Source organism: Tenrec ecaudatus, chromosome 1 (genome assembly GCF_050624435.1).
Source record: "Tenrec ecaudatus isolate mTenEca1 chromosome 1, mTenEca1.hap1, whole genome shotgun sequence".
In the NCBI taxonomy this organism is placed as follows: Eukaryota; Metazoa; Chordata; class Mammalia; order Afrosoricida; family Tenrecidae; genus Tenrec; species Tenrec ecaudatus.
In genome coordinates this window covers 243,231,776-243,250,953 of record NC_134530.1, presented here as the reverse complement: position 1 = coordinate 243,250,953, position 19,178 = coordinate 243,231,776, and positions in this window count along the sequence as shown.

Genomic DNA, 19,178 nt, shown 5'->3' with positions numbered 1-19,178 from the left:
TCCAACAAAAAAATTTATAAAGTGACATCACAGAGTCCACAGATGGATATAATAACACTGAATATCAATGTGCTGAACTCAGGCATTAAAAGGCAGAGGCTAACAGACTGGCTCAGGAAACATAACCCATCGATCTGCTGCCTCCAGTACACTCATATCAAGCTTACAGAGAAAAACAGGTTGAGAATTAAAGACTGGAGAAAAATATTCCAAGCAAATGGTAATGCAAAAAAAGCCGGGGTAGCAATCTTAATATCTGACAAAATTGACCTAAAGATACAGGTCATAACAAGAAACAAGGTGGGGGGGGCATGATATAAAGCTCAAGGGAACAATAGACCAAGAACCAGTGAGCATAGTAAACATATATGCACCTAACTAGAGACCTGAAAAATTTGTAAATCAACCACTCCAAAAGATGAAGAAAGAGATCATAGCCTCAACAATGAGAGTTGCTGACTTTAATACACCACTCTCTGAAAATACAGATCATTGGGAAATGAACTCAACAAGGAGGCACAGATCTAAATAGCACAATTGGACAAATTGACTAGATAAATGTTTGTAGAGCTTTCCACCCACATGTAAATAAATTCACGTTCTTTTCAAGTCCACATGGCACATATTAAAAAATAGACCACATGCTGAGACACAAGGTGATTTGAGTAAATTCAACCAAGTAGAGGTTATACAGATATCTCTCTGATTATTGCACCATAAAGCTGGAAATTAACAGAAGGACAGTGAAGAAAACAAGGGTCAAAATTGGAGGATGAACAATTTCCTATTGCAAAAGGAGTGGGTATTGACCCAGATCAGAGATGAAATCAGGAAGTTTTTAGAAACCATTGAGAATGAAAATACGACATAAAAAAATCTGTGGGACACAGCAAAGGCATTTATCAAAGGAAGGCTGATAGCAATAAATGCACACATTAAAAAAGAAGAGCGATTCATGGGTGATATGCTGACACAAAACTTACACCAATTAGAGCAGAGTCAACAGAACAATCCCACTAATAGCAAGAGGATAGATATAATAAGAATTAGAGCTGAGATACAGGAGAGGGAAAACAAAGAAACTATGGGAAAAATGCTGCTAAAAGCTGGTTCTTTGAAAGAATTAACAGGATTGATAGACCTCTGGCTAACCTAACCAAAGAAAGGAACAAATGACATTTGCGAGTATGAGGGATGAAACAGGGTACATTACAACGGGCACCAATGAAATCAAAAGGATAGTTAAACAGTACAATGTAGGTCTAACAAATTCAACAATTTGGAAGACATGGACAAATATTTGGAAACACAATCCTTCCCTAGACTATAACAGATGGATATCAACAACCTCAAAAGACCCATAGCAATGGAATAAATAGACAATGTAATCAAGGAATTACCAACAAAATATCCCCCAGGCCAAATGGTTTCACAGGAGAATTCTACCAAGCATTAGGAGAACTGATACCAATGCTATACAAACTCTTCCAGAACATTGAGAAAGACGGAAAACTCACAAACACTTTCTATGAAGCTAGTATAACTTGGATACCTAAAATGGCCAAAGATGCCACAAGAATCAAGAACTAAATACCAATATCCCTAATGAACATCGATATAAAAATCCTTACCAAAACACTGGCCAATATTATACAAAAGCATATTAAAAAATAATTCACCATGACCAAGTGGAATTCATACCAGGGATGCAGGGATGGTTCAACATATGAAGGACCATCAGCATTATTCACCACATTGGCAAGAAAAATGTTTAGAACCACATGATAATATCGATAGACACGGAAAAAGCATTCGAAAACATCCAACACCCATTCCTGTTTAAGACATTAAGAAGATAGGAATAGAAGAAAAATTCTTCAACATTATAAAAGCCATATATGAAAAATCAACAGATAATATGGTAGTTATGGAGAAAAGATAAAAATAATTCCACTGAAAAAGGGGACCAGACAAGGATGCCCCTTGTCCTCACTCCTATTTAACATTGTATTGGAGGTCCTAGCTAACAGCATAAGACATAGAAAAGATATTGCAGGTATTCAGCTGGGCAAAGAGAGGTGAAATTATCATTATTCACAGATGATATGATTCTATATATTGAAGATCCCTTAAACTCCATAAGAGGAGTGTTGGAAGCAATAGAGGAATATGGCAGAGTGGCAGGAAAAAACAACAAACAGAAGTCTATTGGACTGCTCTACACATCAGACAAGATCACAGAAGAGACATTTAAAATGATAATACCCTTTATAACAGCCAAGTACAAATTGAAATACCTAGGGATATACCTGACTAAAAACCAAAAGATTTGTATGAGGAAAATTATAAAACACTACTTCAAGAAATCAAGAGTGACCTCACAAATGGAGGAATATCCCATGCTTGTGGATTGGCAGACTGAATGTAGTAAAGATGTCCTTTTTCAAAGAATTGGAAAAGCAGATTATGAACTTCATATGGAGGGGGGGGGGAAAGCCCAGAATTAGCAGAGATCCCCTCAAGAAGAAAGAACAAGAGGCTGGGCTTGCTATACCTGATTTTAGCACGTTCTATACAGTCACAGTAGTCAAAACAGTGTTCTACTTGCATAATGACAGATATTCAGACCAATGGAAAAGAGCTGAAGACCCAGAAATAAAAACATCATCATACAGGCAACTGATCTTTTATAAGGGTCTATAAAATATTAAATGGGAAGCAGATGCCATCTTCAACAAATGGTACTGGAAAAAATGGATATCTACCTGCAGAAAAATTAAGAAGTCGCTTATCTCACTCCATGAACAAGAATAAACGCAAGGTGGATCACAGACCTTGAGATAAAAACCCAAACAATTAGGGCCATTAATGAGGGAATTGGGACAAACCTGAGAACGTTGGCACAGGGAATACATAGGCTTCCAGAAACAGGGAAGGATACAAATACAGAGGAGTCACAAATAGACAAGAGGGATATACTGAAGATAAGACACCTGTGTGCATCAAAAGAATTCACCCAGAGAGTCATAAGAGAGTTCACCAACTAGTAAAACATCTTTAGCAATGACACATCAGACAAAGACCTTATTTCTAAAATCTATAATACTTTGCAAGCTTACAATAAAAGAAAAACTAATTGGTCACTGAGGAGGTGGGCAAAGGACCTGAAAAGAAGTTTCACAGAATCTAAAATTCGAATGTGCAATAAACATATGAGAAACTGTTCCCGATCAGTAGCCATAAGAGCAATGCAAATCAAAACAACTATGAAATACCACCTAACACCCTCAAAGATAGCCCAATTAAAAAAAAACAGAAAGCAACAAGTGTTGGAGGGGCTGTGGAGAGATAGGAACTCTCATCCACAGTGGACCTGTAGGTTTGTATAGCCACTATGGAAATCAATTTGGCAATTTCTCAAACAGATGGAAATTGAGTTACCATCCGACCCAGCAATCCCCCTACTGGGCATATACCCAGAAGAGGCAAGAAACAAACCACGGCCAGACATCTGTGCTCCAATGTTCATTGAGGCACAGCTCACAATTGCAAGGAGTTAGAAACAACCCAAATTCCCATCAACAGACAAATGAATTAAAAACTGTGGTACATACATACAATGGAGTACTATGCATCGCTAAAAAGCAGTGATGAACGCATGAAGCATATCGCCCCATGGGAATAACTGGAGGAACTTATGCTACGTGAAGTAAGCCAAGCACAAAAGGACAAGTATAACATGAGTCCACTGAGATGTGTGTGTGTGTGTGTATATATACATAATACAAAACACAAACAGGAAAAAACAAACAAACAAAACCCAACTAGACAAAATATTTTAAAAATCTCAATGGAAACAAAATTAGAAAATGTTAAAAATAGAAACTTTAAGATGGGTCAAAATGGAGATCAAATGAAAAGCATTACTTTTTAACCTAAGTACATCTTCCATAATCAACTTTACAATGCTCTGTCTCATAACAAAATTATTTCACATCCCTGGACAATGTTCAGAGGGTTTTCACTGGAAGCTTAATCCATGTGAGGACCCTGAAATTGTATTTTAGACTACGACTGCCACCCATTGTACCACCAAGGAAAAAGAAGGATGGCATCTAAGTAACATCCTCTGTAAAGCAGTCTTAAAGATACCCTCCCAAGGAAACAAAAGGTTTGTGTTGGTTTACATCTTCTACTAAGGTCAAGACTTAACTCCGCCTTAATCCTGTCCATTAGTGCAACAGAAAAACTCCCTCAAAATCTGGATTATAGCTACAGGCATACCAGAACTATAACACATCACATAAAAATTATGGCTAGAACAGCCATTTTTATTAATTATAATTGACTGCCAAATTAAACCATTATATAGCTGCTAAACCACTAAGACTCATGGCAAACCCAAGTTGACACAATTTGGAGAGCGCTCAAATCAATCAATGACAGCATCTTATTCTGAAATTTCAGAGAGCTTTTTGTAGTCTGTCCTATATTATATCTAATATCACAGATGAACTTTTCATCTCTGCTGAACATAAATCTTTAGAATCTTCTAAATATTATTAGATAATATTATTAGATAATGGACTAACCCTAGATTTCCTTCTGGAATGACTGAGATGGAAGTATACATATGTTTTTGTTAATACTCTAGTTATGTGTAGATGAAAAAATCAGACAAATCTTTAAAATTTAAAGAAAATATGCTAATAAGTTAATGTGTTTAAATCAATACCAACCAGGCTTGATTCTTCTTTCTTAGATAGAATCTTCATTCCATTCTATACTTCACGTTGGTCTCTTCATTCTAAATAGTATAATGCCTTCTAATTGTCATTATTATAAGTACCTATACTACTCGATACTGCATGAAACGAATGTCTGATGCATTACAAGGAGCCACAACTTCTATGTCCATGAGAAAATCATGTGAAAACCATCACTCGTGTGATTTTGATCTTATGCTCTAGGCTCTATATCCTCATAATGTCAGGTAAGATCTCTTATTTCAGTATGAATTTTACTTTCCCAATCTACTGCTCAAGTCCTCCCTCAAAGCAAGAACACTTTGTTTTAATTACCCGGCATTCCGTGATGCCCACCAGCCCAACAAGATTGCTGAAGACAAAATGGGTCCATAAGCAAATGTGGTAATGAAAACTAATGGTGCCCAGCTATGACAAGATATAGTGTCTTGGGTCTTAAAGACAAGAAGTTAAACAATCGGCCATCTAGCAGGGAAGCAACAAGCCCATATGGCAGAAGCACGCCAGCCTGTGTGATCACAAGGTGTCGACGGGAGCAGGTATCATGCATCAGAAGACCCCAAACAAACAATCATATCGATAAGAATGAGCAGAGGTGGAGTAGAGACCCAAAGCCCATCTGTAGACAATTGAGCATTCCCTCACAGAAGGGTCACAAGAAAGGGATGAGTCACCCAAAGCACAGTAGACACCAAAAAGTTACACAACATTCCTCCAGTTCTTTAATGCTTCCTTCCCACCAGTTCTGCCTTACAAATCTGGCTAGCCCAGAGCATGTACACTGGTACAGATAAGAGCTCTCAACACACAGAATCCAGAACAGATCAATCCCTCAGGAACAGCAATGGGAGTAGTGATACCATGAGGGTATGAGGAAATAGGGAAAAGGGAGGAGAAAGGGAGAAATGGTTGCAATGATCAATGTTTACCTCCCAGAACCCCCCCACCCTGCAGGTAGATGAACAACAGAAATGTGGGTGAAGGGAAATAGCAGGCACTGTAAAATATGAAAATAATAGTAATTTATAATTTATCAAGGGTTCATGAGGGTGTGAGGGGAGGGATGGGGAAAAAGAGAAGCTGATACTAAGAGGACTCAAGTAGACCAAAAATATTTTTAAAATAAAGATGATGGCAACATGTGTACAAATGTGCTTGATAAAATTGATGTATGGTTTGTTATAAGAATTGTAAGATCCCCAATAAAATGATTTTTTTAATTAAAAATTTTAAAGACAGTTGTATGAGCCCCCAATAAAATGACTTTTTTACTTAAAAAAATTTTAGGGGAGGGAAAAAACAGAAAAAGAGCTGATTTCAGGAACCCAAGTGGAAGGTGAATTTTGAGAATGATGAGGGCAATGAATGTATAAGGGTGCTTTGCTCAATTAGTATGTATGGATTGTGATAAGAGTTGTATGAGCCCCAATAAAAAGATTTATTAAGTTAAAAAAATTTTTAAAGAGAGTTGTATGAGCCCCAATAAAATGATTTTTTAAAAGAATATGCCCTGCTTATAAAATTGGGTGCAAGAGAATTCTCAGAACATTTATCTATTTATAATAAACTAGAAAATTGTACATATTCTCCATGTAGTCATTCAAGGAATATCTCATGACTATTTTACCAGATATACCAATTTAATGAGTGTATTGTAACTACAAAAAATAAAAATATGTGCAATCTCATATCAATCAGATATGCTCTCTCCCAATTTTGTAACTATTAACTAAATATCAACCAATAATTGAATTTTATTGCAATTCCTTGCAATTAAAAATATACTGAATTATCTCCTTTTAAATTTATGTAATTCAGTACCGTCTGGACCTTGTGATTCCTAATTTGTAAATGGCCTAGACTCTCAAAAAAAAACTCTTTTTATTTTTATTCCAACCAGACTCTACTACTTTTGCTTAGTGATATCTATTAGCCTGTCACTCATTCATTGCTTTCCTGTAACAAACTCCAATCACTATATTCCTGACAGAATTTGGCAATTTCTAGAAGGTAACATGTTGAGTATCTTTTTCTTTTCTCTTTAACCTGCTAAAGATTTGTCGATGTTATGACTTTTAAAATATTTTGGAAAATATTAGTCTTTGGCATGGAGTTAAGCACATTGTTATTTGTATGACAATACAATTCCTCTCCGGTCCTTTTCCAGCTGCCATCCCAAGTTCCTAAGACTTGGCTGTGCTAGCTTAATACAACATAGTTCTTTCAGTCCATACTCCATTAACAAAATTCCTTCTCAAGCACGCTCTCTCTCAATTAGCTCAGGAATATTGTATGAAGGAACTGGTACTAAGCTGAGTAGGCAAACTGTAATCTATGCTCTTCAAGAAACTAACTACATGCACAACTGTATCAATTAATTTTTCCTTTCTCAATTTTTCTTGTATATAAAATAGTGCTTGAGTTTGGATAGGCTGAAATAAATTATTGCAAAAATTCTAAAGTATATGATTAATTTAAGATTATATAGATGCTGCTTAATCTCAAACACATTTCTAGTAGATAAAATTAATGTAGTTCTCAGTAAACCCCTTCCAGCTGTCTGTTTTTCCATTAATACAGTTCAGAGCTTCTCACATATAAAATACAGTGTGCAGGGACTTTTCTATACCGCATTTCTTTTCATTAGTGCAAAAGCATATACTTACTAAATTAACCAAATGATAGTCCAACCTAAAAATATATAAGCTCTAAATTGAAGATCTGATCATCATAATTTAGCATTCCACTGAGTCCAATTTATAAGTAAGATTTATCTATAAAAACCATTAGTGTGATTAAGTCCCTAGAATTATCCAGATCAGCAAATCAAACTTTCTACATGATTCAAAAATCTTAGGAAATACATATCTAAAGTTCAAAGCCTTCATATGATTTTGGGCAATGAATTAAAAATCATAGTAGTCTTCATTCCTGGAAACATGCTTTTAAATAGATTGAATTATTTTAAAACTTCTTATAGTTTTCTCTTAATGAAATTCAGGGTAAATGATTACATTGGTTCTTGTTTCAGTAAACATACCTTCTAGTTTCAAAACATGACCTAGCTAAAGAATTCTATTTTATGTAGATTCTCAATCTGTACCCATGAAAACTGCAGTCAAGAAGCAAAACAATGTCTTTTCCCAATTGCATTGAGAAAATGTGCTGCAAAAAGACCTCTTTTAAAGTCTTTATGAAGATGTCACTTTGAAGACTAATGTGTACCTTACCCAAAGCTGTGGTGTTTTCAATTGCTTTATATACATACAAAACCTGGACAATTGATAAAGAAGCTTTGAGAAGGTGTTGAAGAAGTACATTGAATGCACTGTGAATGGCCACAAAAATGAATCAATCTGTCATTGGAGCGGTACAAGCAGAATGCTCCTTGGAAACAAGGATGTCAAGACATCGTATCATTTACTTTGAAGATATTGTCAAGAGAGACCAGGCCCTGAAGAAGGGCATCAGGCTTGGTAAAGCAGAGTGAGAGAAAAACCCTTCACAAAATGGTTTTCCCGGTGGCTGCAAAAACAGGCTTAAACATAGCATCAATTGTGATGATGCCACAGGAAAAAGTATGCATAGTTATTCTGATTCAAAATGCATATTCTTTATTGGACATTATACATAGGTTAATTACGAGTCAAAATTGACTTGATAGCAACAAAAACAACAAAATTACTCCACAAAATGTGTGTGGCCATGTTGTTAACATAAAAAAAAAATCTAATGCAAGCACGCACTTTAAAAATAATGTAAACTTGAAGCTACTGAGAGCTACAATGAAAGTTTCTGAATTTATTCAGAGGAAATTGGGCTGAAATAATGATAGTACTGGTTCAATACATTCATCAAAGTAAAACATGAACACCTCTGTCAGGCAATCCCAAGGCAACATTCAGTTGCTCTTTGGAGTGTTTCCCTAAGAGGGTCATCAGACCAACTCCTTGATTTCCAATATAAACCACATTTTAAAATTCAAACATCAAAGTCATGATTATGGGATCTCTAGCTTCAAGTTTACAAAAAAATGAACAACTCTCTGTGTGCATCCATGATCATGTTGGAACTCCTGTTCTGCTTAATGTAATTTGTCAACTCCAGCATTTGCTTATTTCACTTAAATACATCCTCCTTTAAGTATAACTATAAATGGCTACATCACATTGCATACAGACTTTTGTTGTGTTGGCCAGGGGCTGCCAAACTTTATAAGTGGCCAAATGTAAATATGTTTACTCTCTGGGTAAAGTAATGTCGTCTAACACAACTATGCCATCTTGCTGTTGTAGCTCAAAGTAGTCAGAGACTACATTAATGGGTGGGCTTAGCTGTGTGCCAATAAAACAGCATTTGAAAAAAAAGGTACTACATCCATTTCAACCCAGACCTTGAGAAATGTATTTTCTAATATATATATATTAATGTTATATTTTAACTGACTGGAGAGTTTCTTTTTGCTGGCCTGGCTAATGTTGATATTTTTAATGGCAGGTTCTCTTTAATAAATCAGCGCCAGTGAATTGCTGTCACAATACTATAGCCTCTAAGTTTGAAATATATATATATATTACTTTTCAACCTCTTGCCTAGACAGTGTTTTCATAAAATAACTAAGTCAGGTAATTTTGTACTTAGTCTTAAAATGGGTTGAGTTTTTATTTGTTACTTTTTGTTGTTTGTTTTTAGCAATGTGTGAACCTGCCACTGAAGTATATTTTTTCCTCTTCTTTGAGATTTTAATTCTGATACAAATAAACAACCAGAGATATAGCCTGAATTTGCACATTCTGATAATAATTGAAATGCTAGACACTCTTTTGGTAATGCTCCAAATATCATCATTTATGAAGGCTTTTTGATGTGTAATATCGTTTAATATAATTTATGTCATCTCATCTTCAAAGTAACACTATGAAATTAGCATTTTGTATCCCTATTTTTTGACTGTGAAAACTAAGATTGTAATGATTTGCTTAGAAAGTCTTAGAACCAGGATATGAAGCCAGTTCTGATACCAAAACTATAGCAACTTTGCTGTTCTTCAACAAATGATAGCAAAAATAGCAGCCTCTTTTTGAACAATAATCCCGATGACATTGGTTTGTTCTAAATCCACCAATTCAGAATTCATTATCAACATTTGTTCATCTTCTAATGCACAAGGTTATCATGACAACATACACTGCTGTGTACATACAACATTAACTAGTCTCCTGGTTTACATTTGATAATGTAATCAAATATTTTAAATAATATTAATTGTATAAATCTAGCTTTTCAAACATTTCCTGGCTCTTAGTGATGACAAATCACTGTATTGTGATTTTTGGTGTTAGTGATGAATATTTAATATTCTGTGGACTTCCAAAAGGACAAACAAGTCATCCTAAGAAGAATTACATCCAGAACACTTTATAGAAGCTAAGGTGCCAAAGCTTCCTTTGGACATGGAATCAGAAAAGCCAACTGCTAGGAAAGAACATCTGGTTGGTAAAATAAAGGGGCAGCAAAAGTGAGGAAATCTCCCAAAGAGATAAATTGACAGGATAGTCATAACAATGAACTCATACCAATGATTATGGAAATGCCTATGACCAGGCATTTAGTTGTTGTATACATAAAATCTCCATGAGTTCTGTCAACTTGACAGTAACTAACAACTATAATCATCCACATTAGAAATTTCATCTAACAAGGGAACAGCGAGTGGTTCAAAACCAGAGGAGGGGAGGGGAGGACTAGTATGGAGTGCCAAGGGCAAGGTAACTGAGAGGAACTACTGAAACCAGACTGAAGGCTGAACATGGTAGTGGGATGGGAGAAAAACAAAAGGAAATGGAGGAAACGAGTCGGAGGCAAAGTGCATACAGAGAAGCCTAAATACAGACATGTACATATGTAAATATATCTATGATTATGGGGGCCATAGACCTATGTGCATATATTTATAGGTTCAGTAGTAGGGTAGCAGATGGACATTGGGCCTCCTCATGCATAATCCCCCAATACAATAGCACCTCGCCCTGCTAAATGGTCATTGCATGATACCCACCTTCCCGACATGATCACTGAAGACAGACATGTGTGTAAGCAAATGTGGTGAAGAAAGCTGATGGTGCCCTGCTATAAAAAAAGATATAGCATCTGGGGTCTTAAAGGCTTGAAGGCAAACAAGCGGCCATCTAGCTCAGAAGCAACAAAGACCACAGAGAAGAAGCACACGGCATAAGTGAATACAAGGTGTTGAATGGACCATGTAGCAGACACCAAGGAACAAAAACAATCATTGTGTGACCACCCTCCTCACATAATCGCTGAAGATGAAAGTGTGCATAAACAAGTGTGGTGAAGAAGGCTGATGGTGCCCGGCTACTGAGAGATATAGTGTCTGGGGACTTAAAGGCTTGAGAGCAAACAAGCCGCCATCTAGCCCAGAAGCAACAAAGCCCACACGGAAGCAGCACACCAACATAGGTGATCGTGAAGGGCAGAGGAGACCAGGTCTCAAACAACAAAGGCGGGGGTAGGGGGTGGGGGTGGGTGGGAATCACATCACCGTGAATGAGGGGGAGTGCGTGATGGGGACCCAATGCCCATCTGTAGACAGCTTGACATCCCTTCCAGAGGGGTAGTGGGGAGGAGATGAGTCACTCAGGGTTCAGTGTAGCAACAATGAAACTCAAAACCTTCCTCTAGTTCCTGAACGCTTCCTCCCCTCCCAATTATCATGACCCCAATTCTACCTTGCGGACCTGGTTATACCAGAGGATGTACAGCGGTGCAGTAGGGATCTGGAAACACAAGGAATCTAGGACAGATGAACCCCTCAATACCCGCGGTAGGAGTGGCGACACAAGGAGGGAAGGGGGTGTAGAAAGGGAGAACCGATCTTGGAGACCTATGTGTAACCTCCTCTCTGGGAGATGGGCAATGGGGAGGTGGGTGAGGGGAGACGACGGGCAGTGTAAGATAAGATATTATAATTATTTATAAACTATTAAGGGACCAGGGGGAAGGGGACAGCAGGGAGGGTGGGGGAGGGCGAAAAAAGGGAAACCGAGCTGATTCCAGGAACCCAAGTGGAAGGTGAATTTTGAGAATGATGAGTGCAACGAATGTATAAGAGTGCTTTGCTCAAATTATGTATGTACGGATTGTGATAAGAGTTGTATGAGTCCCAATAAAATGACTTATTAATAAAAAATAAATTTCATCTAGAATCTATTTCATATGTATCTGTTCATAATCTCCTTATTACAGATTTGTGTCAAGACTTCTAGAATACATAATAAGTTGATAATTATTTAAATTATTCTGTTATCATATGAGAATTATTTCTCCAGCTCACAAAGTTAGATAATACCTAGGCTTGAAACAGAAATAGATGTGAGCTGCTAAATAAACTCTCATGTACCTCCACACCAAACTTGTGTCTCAGTTTAATCTAAAGCAAGTGAATGTTAAATTTTAAGGAAAAACACAAACTCTACTTCTCTTAACTTTATGCCATCTTCCCCAAGCAGAAATGTCATTCCTACTGTTTTTCCTCTTTATATATTTATAAATGTATACAAGCATTTATACAATTATATAATGTATAATAAAATTATATGTCTTTATAAATATATTACAAAATTCTCTATTTTCTTCATATAATTATAAATTTCATTTATGGTTTCAGAATTTTTCAAAACCTCAATCCATCTCCACTGTTTTCTCCAAGATCTCATTTTTTTGTTCCACTTTGAAATATTCATCCTGCATTTTTACTTTATCTTTTCAAAATATTTTATCAATCTAAAGGCAGAGAGTGAAAAAAATAGATTTGGGTTTCTTTGTTGTTGTTTAGTTTTGTTTTGTTCTTCTCAATAATCACTATGCTTTTCATCAAAGTCGAAACCTAAAAGGGGACCAAGGATTCTGTAACACAAGGGCAGTACATCTCAGCAGAATGGGGTTATAACCCTTTGCCTCTCAAGTGTTGTGGCCTCACATGATCCCCTCAACTTCTTAGAGTCTCTGACTTATTTTGATTTTTTCCAATATCACACCGAGCACCAAGGATTTTAGAGGCATATGGTTAAGTTCCCAAGTGCTGAGAAGTAGGCATTTGAAGCTCATCAGCAACTCTGCTAGAGAAAGGACTTGATAATCCATACCAAGAAGATCATAGCCTAGAAAACTCACAAAGACAATTCTCCTCTGTCACATAAGGTCACTATGAGTCAGAATCCATTCCAACCCCATGACAACTTGCATGGGCTGGCGTGGGGATCGTGATCCCAAGTACTAGGATCTTGGAGACAGAAGTGAGGTACAGAAGGGAGTGTTATGGGACTGCTCTGGGAAACTGGGGCTCAATCTCCTTCCCAGACTCTCGAGGGACTGCAGAAAATCGCTCCGAAATGCTATTTTCACTGCAGTGAAGAGAAAGGTAGAGATGTTTAGCTACCCCCTCATGCCCGTCATTACTGGAGGGTTGCTCTTGAGATGTCAACTCTCTAGTACTTCTGATACATTCAAGGTCAAAGGAAACCCTCACACAGAGATACCTAAGTGTCTAGGAAAATTGTTTGGTTGAAGAACAACATATAGAAAGGGCATACATAAACAGCTGTTGCTGTGCTCAGTTTTTAATGGTAATAAAAATGTGTGGTAATTACCTCCGGAGTGGGAGGAAAACATTAATCATAACTAACACTTAAATGTTACTTTATAGTTTTTGCATTTATTTTGTAGTACATTCCTCACACAATCCCGCAAGAGGGGTTGTTGTTTGGTTGTTGCTAGAGTCTATTGGGTCCGTCCCAATGGACAGCAGTCCTGTGAACCACAGAGCACAACATTGCCGGGTCCTGCACCATCCTCCCCATCATTGTCATGTTCACGCCCATGGTGCAGCCATGGTATTAATCCATCTTGTCCAGGGGCGTCCTCTTTTTGGCAACACTCCACTTTACCAAGCCCTTTTTCAGGAACTGGTCTCTCGTGATAACATATCCAAAGTATTTGAGACAAGTCTGGCCATCCTCGCTTCCACGGCGCATTCAGGCAAGAGTTATAGGTGGGGTTTCTGAAATGACCCCATTTGACACATTAACATCTGAAGCTCATGAAAGAGGACCTGAGTCACCTAAGATTTCAGAACCAAGAAGGAATGAAGAGAGAATGTGGGCCAAGTATACAATCAATTCCAGGCTCTTCAACCACTCAGTATGAACGCACTTGGTTAAGCACAAAGGACTTTAAGTGCTGAACAGAGGTGGACATGTTCATCCAGAGGGCTCACCCCAACACTACAAGCCAACCCATAAATAAAGCTCCTTCCTACTTATCAACTGTTCTGTAGAAAGAATGAATTTTCAAAAAGATAATTAGTCAAATATGCACAGACATCAAGGTTGCTTTCTGAGCATTACTCCAGGGTTAAAATCACTGTGAAGGTACATTCATGACAGGTGGTCCAGGAAGCCACTTAGACACAATGAGGAGGGAGCAGGACAGAAGAAAAGCCCACCAGGATATACCCAGAAACAAAACTAGCAACCAAATTAAACAAGGTTTTAATAGCAGGTTGAAGAGCTTCCACGTTCTTTTATATGCAAAGAACCCAGTAATTTTCTCAATAGAACGTGGAAAGAAAAATTAAATGAATCTACAATCAAGATAGCATTGTTCAAATGAGAGTTAAATGAAGCAAAACACTGACCTACCCTGTCACCATAAGACTCCTCTTATAAAGAAGAAACCCAGAAGTCAGGCAGAAAGCACAGACCCAGTGTATTTACTAAGCTTTTTTTTTTCATTAACCTTATTTACATTGCTGACTTGTTCTAAAAGTATTCCTGTTCTTGAAAACAGGCAGCCACTTTGGAGGTTTTCTTCCAATACGATTGACCCATTTACTTTTCACCATGTACATTTATTTTCCTTCATTTATTAGATTTCTTCAAACATGCCCACTACCCACAGGCCCCCAGGCACAGTTTCAAAGCTAAATGCTACAATTATATAAAATGCAGTGGACATAGAATAGAATTTCACATAAGAAAGGGGTGAGTGGGTGGGGGAAGGAAGGAGTTTATCAGAGGAGTTGATGCCAAACCAGAAAGGTACGCCTTGTACCACACCCTGTAAGCAACAGGCACTGAGAGTTATTTGCTGGACTCAGTAAATTAGCAAAACTCTTAAAAGTCTGAGGTTGGATTTAAATTTAGATGCCAGCAGTTTAAAGTGGGGTATAAATCTGGCCAAAAAAGTATTCCTCTCCTCTAGCCTGTGGCTAGATAGATCTGTGTTCAGGAAAGCTAAAACTGAATACTGGAAAGAAAGCCACTGAACTCAGCACAGGCAGACAAGGCTGATGTGTGCAAAACGGGTAAGATGTGTGGTCATAGCAGCTAATTTTTCGGAGTATTTACTACATGCCAACACAATTCTAACAGCTTTATATAAATGAATTTATACATAAATTCATCTTATCCATGAAAAACCTCTTTTAGGCATTTTATCAGTGAGGAAATTCAAGGTACAGGGAGTTTAAGGAACTTGTCCACAATTACACAACAGGTAGAAAGGGAGCCATGAGTAAACTCAAGACAGTTTCGTTCCAGAAATGGCTGAACTCTATTAACTACCAGGACTAAGGAGAAGACAGGTGAAAGGCTAGTTCATTCAGGTGGCAGGTTTTCCTTATGGTGGTGATGGAGGGAGGACAAAGAAATTCAACATCATGAAAATGGTTTAAGGCCTTCATGCTCTACAAACGATTCAATGTTATCCAGGGCTAGGAGTAGAGAGAGTTGATTTTCCAAAATACTTTTCCTTTCCTTCTTTGGATTAAAAGAAACAAAACAGCCCACTGTCATGGAGTGACTTCTAGCTCACAGTGACCCATGAGGAGTCCTGACACGGCAATGCTTTGTGACGGCAGACAGCTTCATCTTCATCTGGAGTGGCTATTGGGTTTAAGCATCTGACCTTGTAGTTTGCAGACCAATGCCAAAATCTTTGTGGGTGGGGAAAAAAGTACATCTTATGGACATTTTATTCCTATTCTAACTTCTTTTATTCTTTTTCTTGGTCTTCATTGTCTCTTCATTTCATATAGGTCAATGTAGTAGTCAAACAATTAGGAAAAGACCTAAGAAGGTTATGGGAGAAGGGAAAATGTTATGTATAGTAACTCTTTTAATATATGATATTCTAATCTTAGCCTAAGGAGCCCTGGAAGTGTAGTGTTACTCCTTGGGCTGCAGTCCATGGGGTCGGCAGTTCAAAACCACCATCAGCTCCTTGGGAAAAAGACCAGACTTACTACTCTGATAAACAGTTACAGTCTCAAAAACCCATGGGTGATCACTATAAGTCAGTTATTTTCTCTAGTGTGAATATTCATGTAGGCTATCAATATCTATGTTTTAAAGAAGCTGTGTTTAATTGAGCTAAATTTCAGTTGGCATCATACTGTCATAAGTCAGGTGGCATCAGACCAGAAATCTGTTCACAGAATAACAAAAGGGTCATGACCGAGACCCTTCATGTCTCTGAACTATGTTTTATGTGTGATCTAATGAAGTATGCTAAGAAGATGAGGGGAAATAGTATTAACCTAAGCAATGAGCCCTGGTAGTACAATGGTGATGCACCTGGTTACTAGCAAAATGTTTACAATTCAAACCAACTCAGCAATACTATGGACTGCTACATGGACAGCCATTCTGTCTTGAAAGAAATACACCAGAGTGTTCCTTTTGGGCAAGGATGGTGACTCTTCATCTGACATACTTTGGACAGGTTGTCAGGAGAGACCAGTCCTAGAAAAGGACATCATTCTTGGTAAAGTAAAAGGGCAGTAAAAATTGAGGATGGCCCTCAAGGAGGTGGATTGACACAGCAGCTAGGACAATGGGCTCAAGTTAAGAACAATTATGAGGATGGTGCAGGCGTGGGTAGTGTTTTGTTCTGTTGAGCATAAGCTCGCTATGGGTTGTAGCAAATCTAATCCATGCCACCTAACAACAGCAGCTTATAAAGTCTTCCTAACCTGCCCCCATTAGTATTACAGCCTAAAAAGCCCCAGTCAGAGCCTCTACTGTCACATGGGTTTCTTAGAGCCCAAAATTGTCAGACAAGTATGTAAAACTAAAGGCAAATGGATTGCACATGATCTCTTTATTCTAATCCATAAAGTTTTTCATTAGAAATTTTCTCTTGATTAGTTGGGTGGTACAAACAGTTGAGTCTATTCAGAAAGGCCTGATGGCTTCCTCTGAGACCTTAGTTTTCAGAGAAGTCCAAGTCATTACTTTTCAACTTGTTCGGCTTTTCTATTGTAGTAAGTATAGAGTAACTTACTACTACACCACATATGTCAGAGTGGAAACTGGAAATCTCCAGATAAAGATCAACATCTTAAATATTGGTGCAATTTACTTTATTTTAGAAGTGCCAATCACCCTTAACTTACACTATTAAACATTTCTAGATGACAAAATGCAGTTATATCTTCTTAACCATTCTTCATTAGCTCACACATAAAACTTAATTCAGAGACATGAATGGACTTGGTTGTGGCCCTTCTGTTACTCTGTAGATAGAGTTCTGGTGTCATGCCATTTCACTATGACAATAGATGTCAACTTCTGAAAAATCATTTCATTGAAAACCTTGTGGAGTACAGTTTTACTGTGATACCATGACACACACGTCACCATAATCAGAACTGACTCAAGGGTAACTGAATGGTGTTTAGCAGTGCAGCATTGCTTATCTGAGTTAGGATCTGCTTATTTTAGTGGGGCTCATTCATGTATCTGCAGTCATCTGCCAAGATATAGAAGACTGGCTGAATGTCCAATATGGTGTCTCCACTCTCCTCTAGCTGTTATCTTATCACAGAAAACTTTGCTGGTGCTAGCTTGTTAGGTGCCATTGAGTCCGTTATGGCCCATAGACACTCTGTGCATAACAGAAAGAAAATTCCGGATCCTGCAACATCCTTACAATGCTTCCAATGCCTGAGCCCATTGTTGCAGCCACACTGTCTATCTCCTTGAGGGCGTTCCTCTTTTTCACTGCTCCCCAACTTCACCAAGCATGAGGTCCTTCTCCGGGGACTGGCCTCTCCTTAAAATATGTCCCAAGTATGTAAGACCAGTCTAGCTGTCCTTGCCTTCTTCTAAGAGAGATTGGTTTGTCCTTTTAACAGTCCATGCTACTTCTAAGATTCTTCTCCAGCACCACATTCAAATGAATCAACTCTTCTTGGGTCTTTCTTTCCGATGTCCAACTTTCACACATATATGAAGCTATGGAAAAACCATGGCTTGGGTCAGGCCCACCTCAGTCCTCAAAGTCACATCCAGCAAACTAGACAGGCTCATTCCCTTGAAAGCCAGGCTCCAAGAGCAGAAAACAGGCAAGCCTCAAGGTCAAAATGTGTTTTGAGCTCCTACTTGCATCGCCCACCATATGTCTATCAGTTTGTCATATCGTAGTAACTTTCATGTTGTTGGAATATTAGAAGCCATGTCACTGGTAGTTCATATACCAGCAGGGTCATCCAAGGTGAACAGGTCTCAGCAGAGCATCCAGACTAAGGACAGATTTTGAAGAAGAAATAGGCTAAGTCTGAAAGATTCACCACAGAAAACCTTATGAATAGCAGCATAACATTATCAGATATAGTGCCAGAAGATGAGAACATCTGGTTGAAAACCATGAAAAATCTGACAGGAAGAGCTTCCTCCTCAAAGGAAAATTGGCTCTAATGTGGATGGAAAAAAGGTTTCAGGACCTTCATTTTCAGGACCTTCATTTGGGAAGACCCAAAATGAGAATAGTGACAAACATCCATTAATAATAAGATCATGGATCTTACAACATAGGAACCTAGGAAAGTTGGACATCATGAGAAATGAAATATAACATATAAAGATCAATATCTTAAATATTGGTGAGATTTACTACTATTAGTGAAAGGGATGGGTGCTGGCCATTTTGAATCAGAACTTCAAATGGCTTATTATGCTAGGAATGACAAATTCAAGAAGAATGGCACCCAATTCATTGTCATAAAGAATACATCAAACTATATCTTGAGGTGCAATACTGTGATAGGATAATATCTATGCCCACACAGGAAATCCAATTAATACAAATATTATTCAGATTTATGCACCAACCACTGAAGCTAGTGATGAGAATCTGAAGAATGCTACTAATTTCTTTAGTATTACATTGATCAAACATGCAATCAAGATGAATTGATATTTATTGGTTATTGGAATGTGAAAATTGGAAACAAAGAGAAAGAGACAGTAATTGGAAAAGATAGCCTTCGTGTTAGAAATAAAGCTGGAAATAGCATAATAGACTTAGGCCAACCCAATAACTTTTTCATTG